We start from the raw sequence: 12,643 nt of genomic DNA, 5'->3' as shown, positions 1-12,643 counted from the left end.
CAATGGAGGTACGTGAGCACTGCAGCAAATCCAGCAGACATAGTTTCCAGAGGGTTGAGAGTGAAATCATTTCTGGAGAACAGAATTTAGGTGTTCGAACCACAGTTTCTTCTTTTGCCTGAAAAGGAATGGCCTGTTGATCCTACTGACCTGGGAGAATGTTCACCAGAGGATCCAGAGGTGAAAAGAAGTGTCACTGTCAATACTGTACAATTAGAGAAGGATGTTATGACACACTTTATCCAATACTTCTCCTTTTGGAACCGGTTAAAGAGGTCAGTAGCTTGGATTCTCAGATTTAAGCAGTTACTCCTAAATCTAAGTCAGAAGAGGAAATCATTGAAAAATCAAAATGGCTTTAACCTGCTAACGTTTACCAGAGCGACGTCGCACTGAACGCTCTTTGTTTGCATGTGTCATTGTTTTCTAATAGAATAAATGAAACGGGACAAAGTTAATCTTGACAAACTATATATCATTCTGAGGGTCTAAGCCTCAAGCATCGACGACAGATCGCTGTTTTTCGATGGAAAGCTTATAAGGAATGTATCTGCTACATTTGTGTAAGCAGTACACATCCAAACACGCAGAGTAAAAAAGCAGTACGTACCTTTATCATTGTAATAACGAGCCACAAACGCGTCCACTGCTGAAATCCCAGTTTAGTTAGACAGGTAAGGGTCCACAGAACAACATCCCAGCGAGCACTTTTAGTCCAGCGAAACAATAACGTTGTAATAAGGATGAATATTCTTCTGTTTACGTTTCATTTCTTCAGAGAGTTATTGTTCGCGTCCGTTATGGAATAAATTACGCTCAAAAACAGCGTCTTGGTAGTAAAAAAAGCAACACTGTGTTGTAGCATACAGTTTTACAAACATAATGAGACCGTCTACGGAAAAAAAAGTCTCAGAAAAGCGGAATATAGATTATTTGAATTTGGCGCTCCCTCCTGCCAGCTCTGACGCGGGCTGTGACACGCACGCTGTCATCTGAGCGGGGCGTAACTTAGCGATCTGCTTTATCCATAAAAAACTTTTTTTTTTTCTTCTACATTTTTTATGTGTGTGTGTGTATTGTGTGGGGAATGTGGCCATATCTGCATGATTATAATCTGTATGGACGGACATCAGCGTGTTTATTACCGACTCTATGACGGCTATCATTGTGATTCATTGATCAGCTATTATTGATTATATGGCCCATCTGTATGATTATCATCTGAATGGAAGCACATCAGCGTGTGATTACTGACTGTATGACCATGTCTGCCAATATCCCTTCATGTCTGGCAATCAGAATACTTCAGTATACATACTATATACAAAGCATTTTTTTCTATTTTTTTTTTCCTTTTTTATTACTCAAATAATTATTTTTGTATTTTTTAGTGCTCAAATAAATCTGTCCATTATTTTATAGTTGAAAAACTATGCAGGAACATGTATAATGACTAAAATAGCTTGTATAATTCTGCAATCCATTTGGTGGTTATTTTTCCTCAAACAGGGGGGTGGGGGGACTATAAATAGTTTCAGAAAAAATATTGCAGGAATCTAATTTTTCATGGTCTCTTCTTCAAATTTGAAATATAAACTCATGAGACACATGGCTTTCAACCCATTACTTTTCTGGATTGCTCCAGGACTTATTTCATGTATTTGTATATAAAATAAAAAAACATTCAGTGTGGAAAAATATTTTTCAAGGCATGTCAGTGTGTATAACTTTTTATCTTTTTGAACATTATCAACTCTAGATGATGGATAGTAAAGCCCAGAGTGTCTTCTTTCCAAAGATACCTAATTTGTTTAAGCACACTTTGTCACAAACTGTTACCATTTTAATTTAGGTAGGTTATTTTCACCTGCGAGGCCCACAATGGGGGTGAAGGTTAACAGGTTAACACAATCTGGAATGGATGTAAATCAACAAAGACAATAATTGAAAGATGAAATGGAGAAGACAAAGGTTCAATGTGACAAAAGGGAGCTTTCTGTGGAGGAGCTGAAGAAAGCTGAATTGGATATTATTCGTTACTGCCAAAGACAGAGATGCCCTGATGAATTCTCAATTTTGCAAAAAGGAGAACAAGTGAAAAGGCACAGTCACATTTATAAACTCAATCCAGTCCTTGAAGATGGTGTTTTAACAGTAGGGGGGACGGTTGAGTAGGGCAGCTATGCCTGAAGAGGCAAAACATCCTGCTATACTTGCAAAGGATTTTCACATCTCAAGCATCATTCTTAAACATATACATGAAGAAGTGGGTCATGGTGGCCGAAACTATATGCTATCAAGGTTGCGTCAAAAGTATTGAATACCTGGCGCTAGTGTTGCCATAAGGAAGATATTATCCAAGTGTGTGATCTGCAAACGTTTGCAGGCAGCGCCAGGGCATCAGCTGATGGCAGACCTACCTCTAGATAGAGTTTCTCCAGATAAACCTCCATTCACTTATGTTGGAGTTGACTGTTTTGGACCCTTCGAAATTAAGAGCAGGAGAAGTATCGTGAAGAGATACAGCGTTATCTTCACGTGTCTAGCAATTCGTGCTATTCATATAGAAGTGGTGCCATCACTGGAAACAGTTTCCTTTATAAATGCATTGCGACGATTCATCACAAGACATGGACAAGTCGTGGAAATACTATCTTATAATGGTACAAATTTTCTTGGAGCGGAACGTGAGTTGAAACAAGCTACTGAAGATTGGAATCAGTCTCAGATTAATAGCATGCTTCTGCAGAAAGGAATCAAGTGGATTTTTAATCCTCCAATTGGTTCACATCACGGAGGCACATGGGAAAGATTAATTAGGTCTGTAAGTCCTCCTTAAGAACACAAACCCTTGATGAAGATTGTCTTCATACAGTTCTATGCGAAGCAGAAGCAATCATTAATGGACGTCCCATTACTAAGGAATCTACTGATCCCAACGATTTGGAAGTACTGACACCTAATCATTTGTTGCTTTTAAAAACCGCACCATCATTACCACCGGGAATCTTTCAAAAAGAGGATATACACTCACCTAAAGGATTATTAGGAACACCATACTAATACTGTGTTTGACCCCTTTCGCCTTCAGAACTGCCTTAATTCTATGTGGCATTGATTCAACAAGGTGCTGAAAGCATTCTTTAGAAATGTTGGCCCATATTGATAGGATAGCATCTTGCAGTTGATGGAGATTTGTGGGATGCACATCCAGGGCACGAAGCTCCCGTTCCACCACATCCCAAAGATGCTCTATTGGGTTGAGATCTGGTGACTGTGGGGGCCATTTTAGTACAGTGAACTCATTGTCATGTTCAAGAAACCGATTTGAAATGATTCGAGCTTTGTGACATGGTGCATTATCCTGCTGGAAGTAGCCATCAGAGGATGGGTACATGGTGGTCATAAAGGGATGGACATGGTCAGAAACAATGCTCAGGTAGGCCGTGGCATTTAAACGATGCCCAATTGGCACTAAGGGGCCTAAAGTGTGCCAAGAAAACATCCCCCACACCATTACACAACCACCACCAGCCTGCACAGTGGTAACAAGGCATGATGGATCCATGTTCTCATTCTGTTTACGCCAAATTCTGACTCTACCATCTGAATGGCTCAACAGAAATCGAGACTCATCAGACCAGGCAACATTTTTCCAGTCTTCAACTGTCCAATTTTGGTGAGCTCGTGCAAATTGTAGCCTCTTTTTCCTATTTGTAGTGGAGATGAGTGGTACTCGGTGGGGTCTTCTGCTGTTGTAGCCCATCCGCCTCAAGGTTGTGCGTGTTGTGGCTTCACAAATGCTTTGCTGCATACCTCGGTTGTAACGAGTGGTTATTTCAGTCAAAGTTGCTCTTCTATCAGCTTGAATCAGTCGGCCCATTCTCCTCTGACCTCTAGCATCAACAAGGCATTTTCGCCCACAGGACTGCCGCATACTGGATGTTTTTCCCTTTTCACACCATTCTTTATAAACCCTAGAAATGGTTGTGCGTGAAAATCCCAGTAACTGAGCAGATTGTGAAATACTCAGACCGGCCCGTCTGGCACCAACAACCATGCCACGCTCAAAATTGCTTAAATCACCTTTCTTTCCCATTCTGACATTCAGTTTGGAGTCCAGGAGATTGTCTTGACCAGGACCACACCCCTAAATGCATTGAAGCAACTGCCATGTGATTGGTTGATTAGATAATTGCATTAATGAGAAATTGAACAGGTGTTCCTAATAATCCTTTAGGTGAGTGTATATGCTCGTCGACGATGGAAAAAAGTGCAGTATATATCAGGTCTGTTCTGGAAATGATGGACAAAGGAGTATTTACCTCAATTGCAAGAGCGACAGAACTGGTCCACTGCAACTCGCAACTTCATTCCAGGAGATATTGTGCTTTTGGTGGATGATTCAGCACCCCGTAAGTGGGAAAGTGATCCAAACCTTTCCAGACAAAAAGGGTTTTGTTCGTCAGGTGAGACTCAAGACTAAGACCAATTTTTTGAATAGACCAGTCATGAAAATCTGCCTTCTGCTGGAAGAAGATATTTGACACTTCCCTTGGAAAATAATTTTTTTGTTTTTATTTTTTGGACTGGTCAATATAGATGTTGACTTTACACATTGAATTACACATTTGAGTTAAAATCACTCATTGACACTGTCAAGCAGTAGACTCTTGGCAGGGTCTACTGCGGGTGTGTTAGGGCTCAAAAAGGGAGAAAAAGGATGGCTCAACCCGCAAGTACTCGTTAGAGTATGTTGATGTTTATTTACATGTGCACCGAAAAGTCCAATAGTCCAGCCGTGAAAATTATTTACAAGTGAGCAATCCCAACAATAACACACACGCAAAAAAAAGAACAAAATAAATCAAAAATATTTACGTGTCTGAATATATACAAAAGTATCCACACTATAAAAAAATAGTATTTTCAGCTCACGGCCCCGCAGTAGCACGCTTGCTTTGACTTGGTGAACAAGCCCCCAACTGGAGTCTGGGTGAGGCTTATAAAGGCCAGACTCCACCCCCTTTCCGGGCACACCTTAAAAAGGTATGTTTTCCAGGTACATTGTTTTCTACATTAACTTAATTCATAATAATGTAACCTTGAAAAGAAACAAACATTATACAAACAAATTGCCTTAAATACAACCATAATAAAACCAACATCAATAACACAATCTAACTCCTTTTTTAAGTTAGAACTCTGACACCCCCACATAAAGACAGGACATGGTTTCACCGGATCCCTGTCCATTGCGCCTGCGCCGCGCAATGATGATGTCATAAGGGTTCGCCGCCCTCTGCTCGTGTTTACCGGCACCGCTCTCAGGAACCCGGTTTTACCAACAAATACCACAGACAATTACAAACAAAACATAAAACAAATGATCAGTGAGTATGTGTGATATGTCCAGGGGGATAATGGAAGGAGAGTATGAAATGTGGATGCCTGACCATGTGCTATCAGGTTGCGTGTGCACCCGCTTCCCAAACAGCATTACGAGGTAACGGATGGGTGCGTGTGGTGAATGAATGTGTGTGAGTGCGTATACATGAGCGCCAGTGCTGCCGCTTGCAGCGGTGAAGAAGGTCACTTCTTCACATCACCTCCCCCCTCTCCAGGCCACGGATGGTCTGGGAACCTAGACAAGTAGTCGGCCACAAGGTTCTTCCTCCCTGGGCAATGCCGGACCTTGAAGGTGTAGGGCTGGAGAGCCAGATACCATCGGGTAATCCGAGCATTGTGGTCTTTCATAGTGTGAATCCAAGTTAGTGCCCGATGGTCGGTTTCCAGGTCAAACTCCCGCCCCAATAGGTAGTAGCGCAGAGCTTCCAGAGACCACTTTATTGCTAGGCATTCCTTTTCTATGGTTGAGTACCTGGTCTCCCTGGGCAACAGCTTCCTGCTCAGGAACACCACAGGTCTCTCTGCTCCAGCAGACCCCTGGGCCAGTACAGCTCCAATCCCTTTGTCAGAGGCATCCACTCGTACTAGGAATCGCTGGGTGAAATCGGGGCTTTGTAACACCTGTTCAGAACACATCTTGTCCTTCAAGGTGTTGAATGCCCTCTCACAGGCCTCAGTCCACTCCACTGGGTTTTTTCCCGCTTTCGATAATAAGTCTGTTAATGGAGCTGCAATCGTAACAAAGTCTGGTATGAATCGGCGGTACCAGCCCACAAGACCCAAGAAGGATCGAACCTCCTTCTTTGTCCTAGGCTTCGGACTACGCCGGATTGCTTCCACCTTGGAAATCTGTGGTCGCAGTTCGCCATTGCCCAACTGGTAACCCAGGTAGTTGGTCTCCTGCCTTGCCCACTCGCGTTTGGCAACGTTTAAGGACAGGCCCGCTGCTTGGATCTTCCTCAGGGTCTGTCTCAGATGGTTCAGGTGTTCTGCCCAATTGCGGCTGTAGATGACCACATCATCCAAGTAGGCCGCAGCCCACTCATCACAGCCCTGGAGAACTTGGTCCATTAGCCGCTGGAAGGTGGCAGGTGCCCCGTGCAGACCAAAGGGGAGAACAGTAAACTGGTACAGTCCAACAGGTGTTCTGAAGGCGGTAAGCGGTTTAGAGTCTGGGTCGAGGGGCACCTGCCAGTACCCCTTACACAGGTCCAGAGTGGTGATGTACCGGGCCTGTCCAATCCGCTCCAACAGATCATCAATCCTCGGCATAGGGTAGGCATCGAACTTTGACTGGGCATTTAACTTGCGGAAATCAACGCAGACCCGCAACGATCCATCCTTTTTTGGCACAATGACAAGTGGGCTACACCATTCACTTGTGGAGACTTCAATGACACCCAACTTCTTCATCATTTCAATCTCTACTTTCAAAGGGTTCAACAATCTTTCGGGGATGCGGTAAGGCCGCTGTCTTGATGGTGTATGGACCGTGAGGTGGATAGTGTGCTGCACAAGCTCTGTTAGCCCAGGCCTTGGTCGAAACAATGATGGGAACTTGTTGAGAATATCTCGCAATTCAGTCTGCTGTGACCCATCTAGATGGTCTAGAGTCACAGCTGCCGGATCTCTTTGGGGTCTCATGTCTGGCACAGGCTCATCTTCCTCCTCTTCCACCTTTCTCACCATCAGCGATGTCTCTGTGGGTTCCACCTGGGCCTCCTTCCACTCCTTCAAAAGGTTTACGTGGTAAGTTTGGTGAGATTTTCTTTTGTCCGGGTGGTGAACCTCATAGGTTACAGGGCCCATCTTCCTCGAGATGGTATATGGCCCTTGCCACTTAGCGAGAAGCTTGTTTGCTGAAGTGGGTAACAACAGTAACACTTTCTGTCCTGCTTGGAACTGACACAGTCTGGCTTGTTGATCATACCAACGTTTCTGTGTTGCTTGTGCTTCCTGAAGATTCTCCTTTGCTTGCTCTCTATAAGTCTCTAGGCGGTCCCTCATCTCCAGGATAAACTTCACTATGCTTCTCTCTTCCGATCCTGTTGTTGACTTCGTCCAAGCCCCTTTTAAGATATCCAATGGTCCTTGGACTTGACAGCCATACAGAAGCTCGAAGGGTGAAAACCCGGTTGAAGCCTGAGGTACTTCTCTGTAGGCAAAGAGAATGAAAGGGAGCCATTTATCCCAGTCACGACCAGTGTTTGCGACGAACTTCCGCAGCATGCCTTTCAGCGTCTGATTGAACCGTTCTACCAACCCATCTGTCTGTGGGTGATATGGACTGGTCCTTATTGCTGTGATGCTCAACTGTCGATGTAACTGGTTCATCAGATGGGAAGTGAAGTTTGTTCCCTGGTCTGTGATGATCTCGTCTGGGATGCCTACCCTGGAAAACAGCTGAATTAGAGCATGAACCACCTTTGGCGTGGTGATTGTGCGGAGTGGGAAGGCCTCTGGATATCGTGTGGCATAGTCACAGATGACTAGAATGTATCTGTGCCCTGCACTGCTCTTCTCTAGTCGCCCCACAATATCCATGGCGATGCGACGGAAAGGGGTGGATATGATGGGTAATGGGTGTAATGGTGCCTTACTCCGCTGACGCACAGCACTGGTCTTTTGGCATATGGGACATGTAGTGCAGTATGTTTGTACGTCAGTGTACATGGTTGGCCAGTAGAAGCGTGTGCTGATGCGACTGTATGTCTTTTGTTGTGCCAAATGTCCTGCCCATGGGATTCTGTGTGCCAGATGTAACACGAGGGGTCGACAAGACAGGGGTACCACCACACGTAAAACATCAGCAGACTGCACATACAATACACTGTCATGAATAACATACTGTTCATTAGACCCTTTAGACTTTTCCTGCCCTTCGGCTTTGTCAAACAAAGGTTTTAAGGATTCATCTTCCCTTTGTAACACAGCAATATTTTCTGGAACTTCCCAGTCATTGACCTCAAGACCCTCTGTAGAGGGTTTAGGGACTGGAGTACCCAGGTATTTCAACAGTCGTCGCTGTCGACGTGTCTTTCTCGGGCCGTTGGTCCCGCCCTGCAACAGACTATTATCCAAGTCTGGCAAAGGCTGAAGACCTGCCTTAGCTTGAGCCCTTGTCATTACAGGGAAAGCACATTCTGGCATAGCAATCTCAGTGTCCCAGTTCCCCTTTTCCTTAACCAGTTCACTCAAAATTGGGAGGTCTCTCCCCAAAATCATGTCTGCCGGTAAAGAGGTGACAACCGCTACATTCAAGAGATACATTTGTTCTTGAACCCCGACCAACACCTCTGCTTTGGGATAACGCATTACATCCCCATGCACACATTGTACATCAGTGGTATTAGCATAGTCAACATTAGAAACATGACATGTCTTGATTAGGGAAAGTGAGCTACCAGTGTCCAGCAACGCTTTTACTGAAGTCCATTCACTGTAATGTCCATAACCATGTTATTAACTTGTCTCATACTCACAGAGTCAATTTCAATGTTCTCTTCTCTTGGGGCATAGCAATATCCTGTCAACTTTGCTTTACGTGCAGGACATACACTAGCTTTGTGCCCCGGCTGCTGACATGAGAAGCAAATCAATTTATGTGGGGTTACAGTCTTAAGATCCTGTGGAGCCTCTTGTGGTTTGTCAGTGTGTGCATAACGTGCTTTACCTTTAACTGGTTGAGTGCGCAGGCCAGAGCGATGGGCATTCTCGTACTGTTGGGCTAACTTCGCAGCTGCTAGCCCTGATTCCGGCTCGTGCTCTTTAACCCAGGTACGGCTGTCATACGGTAGTACTCGAAGCAGCTGTTCTAAGATGATAAGCTCTCCGATCTCCTCCTTGGAGTGTAAATCAGGACGTACCCATCGTTGGTAGAGATTTCGCAGACGGTGGTATGTTTCGGTCGGCGATTCACTTTCTGGTACTGTAGCTGCTCGGAAGCGCTGGCGATAAGTCTCAGCAGAGATGTTAAATTTTTGCAGCAGTGCCTCCTTTAGGTGATCGTAGTCGTCTGCGAGGTTCTCATCCATGGCAAGATATGCCTCGAGCGCTTGTCCATTTAATAGAGGCACCAGCCGACAGCTCCACTCCTCTCTTGGCCACTGCCATGTTCGGGCCAGTCACTCAAATCGTCGCAGATAGCTTTCAATGTCATACCCCGGCTGTAGGACAGGCACTGGCGTCTCTGTTCGTCGAAAGGGTGACCTTGGCTGCCTTGGCGAGCTGGTTGCTGCCGTGGATACTCTTTGAGGGGCAGGGGTGGGTAGATCCATCCTTACACTTCCGAGGTCGCTCGGGGTTGCAATTGCTGATCGGACAGTCTGCTGGATGGATTCACGAATCCCCTGTAGCTCCCGCACATATCTTTCCTCCCTCGCTTGCTGTGCCTCGAGGAAGTCTCTCATCAGGTTCACTAGGCCCCCGCTGGCCACTGTGGAAGGGCCACTGGTCTGTGGTGAGCTGGGTTTGCTTGACGCTCCAGGAGGTTATACCTCTGAAGCCTCCTCCCCCTCCGATGTCAAGCTATCCCAGGTCTCATCCCCTTTAGCCTCCAACTTCGCTTGTGAGCGCAGTCCAGACCTCTTGCCTTTCGGTGCTTTTTTCCGGGTAGCCATCCCACCGCTGCCACCAAATGTCAAGCAGTGGACTCTTGGCAGGGTCTACTGCGGGTGTGTTAGGGCTCAAAAAGGGAGAAAAAGGATGGCTCAACCCGCAAGTACTCGTTAGAGTATGTTGATGTTTATTTACATGTGCACCGAAAAGTCCAATAGTCCAGCCGTGAAAATTATTTACAAGTGAGCAATCCCAACAATAACACACACACACAAAAAAGAACAAAATAAATCAAAAATATTTACGTGTCTGAATATATACAAAAGTATCCACACTATACAAAATAGTATTTTCAGCTCACGGCCCCGCAGTAGCACGCTTGCTTTGACTTGGTGAACAAGCCCCCAACTGGAGTCTGGGTGAGGCTTATAAAGGCCAGACTCCACCCCCTTTCCGGGCACACCATAAAAAGGTATGTTTTCCAGGTACATTGTTTTCTACATTAACTTAATTCATAATAATGTAACCTTGAAAAGAAACAAACATTATACAAACAAATTGCCTTAAATACAACCATAATAAAACCAACATCAATAACACAATCTAACTCCTTTTGTAAGTTAGAACTCTTACACCCCCACATAAAGACAGGACATGGTTTCACCGGATCCCTGTCCATTGCGCCTGCGCCGCGCAATGATGATGTCATAAGGGTTTGCCGCCCTCTGCTCGTGTTCACCGGCACCGCTCTCAGGAACCCGGTTTTACCAACAAATACCACAGACAATTACAAACAAAACATAAAACAAATGATCAGTGAGTATGTGTGATATGTCCAGGGGGATAATGGAAGGAGAGTATGAAATGTGGATGCCTGACCATGTGCTATCAGGTTGCGTGTGCACCCGCTTCCCAAACAGCATTACGAGGTAACGGATGGGTGCGTGTGGTGAATGAATGTGTGTGAGTGCGTATACATGAGCGCCAGTGCTGCCGCTTGCAGCGGTGAAGAAGGTCACTTCTTCACAGACACTAAAGCATTAAGGACTTTACAGGACTCCATCGAATACACAGACATTGATGTATGAAAATAAAATTTATGTGTGGTGTGATCATGGGAAAATGTGGGAGTGTCACTATGTGAGAATTAAAGCACCTGTTGTGAGGAGAGGAAGGAAGGAAGTCAAATCAAACTTCCTTGATTCAAAAATGATCTTCAAATGCCTCAAGAAATCTTTCATTGTAAATTTTTGGTGGATCAAAATAAACCTCAAGATGCAATGGTAACAGATGATTGACGCGTCACAAGTTATTCCGCACTCAGCTCCTGCGGCTTTGGTTGGCTTTTAGGCCGCTACAAGGTATATGGCTATGGAAAAATACTAGAGCCACTTTTGCAAGACCTTTGTGTTTTAGAAGAGCATGGTGTGTTCATCTCAAAACTTGGAAAGTTTGTCAAAGGAACGATCCATAGTGTTGTAGCTGACAATTTGGGAGCACACCGTTTGGCTGGTTTTGTTGAGAGCTCCTCTGGACAGTATGTTTGTAGATTTTTTTTTTTTTACTGCTCAGAAAGTAGATATTCAGTCAAAGGATGTTCAGTCAGGTGATTTTTTTTTTGCTTTGAACAAAAGTACATGAAGCACATGTGAAGTCTGCACAGGAACCTGAAACAAATTGCTTTGGCGTGAAGAGAGCCTGTTTTAACCTGTTAACGTTCACCAGAGCGACCTCGCACTGAACGCTCTTTGTTTGCATGTGTCATTGTTTTCTAATAGAATAAATGAAACGGGACAAAGTTAATCTTGACAAACTATATATCATTCTGAGGGTCTAAGCCTCAAGCATCGACGACAGATCGCTGTTTTTCGATGGAAAGCTTATAAGGAATGAGTGGCACAAATTTGCTACATTTGTGTAAGCAGGTCACATCCAAACACGCAGAGTAAAAAAGCAGTACGTACCTTTATCATTGTAATAACGAGCCACAAACGCGTCCACTGCTGAAATCCCAGTTTAGTTAGAGAGGTAAGGGTCCACAGAACAACATCCCAGCGAGCACTTTTAGTCCAGCGAAACAATAACGTTGTAATAAGGATGACTATTCCTTTGTTTACGTTTCATTTCTTCAGAGAGTTATTGTTCGCGTCCGTTATGGAAGAAATTACGCTCAAAAACAGCGTCTTGGTGGTAAAAAAACAAAACGATGTTGCAGCATACGGTTTTACAAACATAATGAGACCGTCTACGGAAAAAAAAGTCTCAGAAAAGCGGAATATAGATTATTTGAATTTGGCGCTCCCTCCAGTCAGCCATGACGCACGCTGTGACACGCACGCTGTCATCTGAGCGGGGCGTAACTTAGCGATCTGCTTTATCCATAAAAAACTGTTTTTTTTTTCTTCTACATTTTTTATATGTGTGTGTGTGTATTGTGTGGGGAATGTGGCCGTGTCTGCATGATTATAATATGTATGGACGGACATCAGCGTGTTTATTAGCGACTCTATGACGGCTATCATTGTGATTCATTGATCAGCTATTATTGATTATATGGCCCATCTGTTTGATTATAATCTGAATGGACGGACATCAGCGTGTGTTTACTGACTCTATGACCATGTCTGGCAATATCACTTCACGTCTGGCAGTGATATTTATCATTGTAATAACGAAT

This window comes from Barbus barbus (assembly GCF_936440315.1).
Source record: "Barbus barbus genome assembly, chromosome: 47".
NCBI classification, from domain to species: domain Eukaryota; kingdom Metazoa; phylum Chordata; class Actinopteri; order Cypriniformes; family Cyprinidae; genus Barbus; species Barbus barbus.
The sequence above is the reverse complement of the archived record's forward strand: the minus strand, read 5'-3'. Positions refer to the sequence as shown.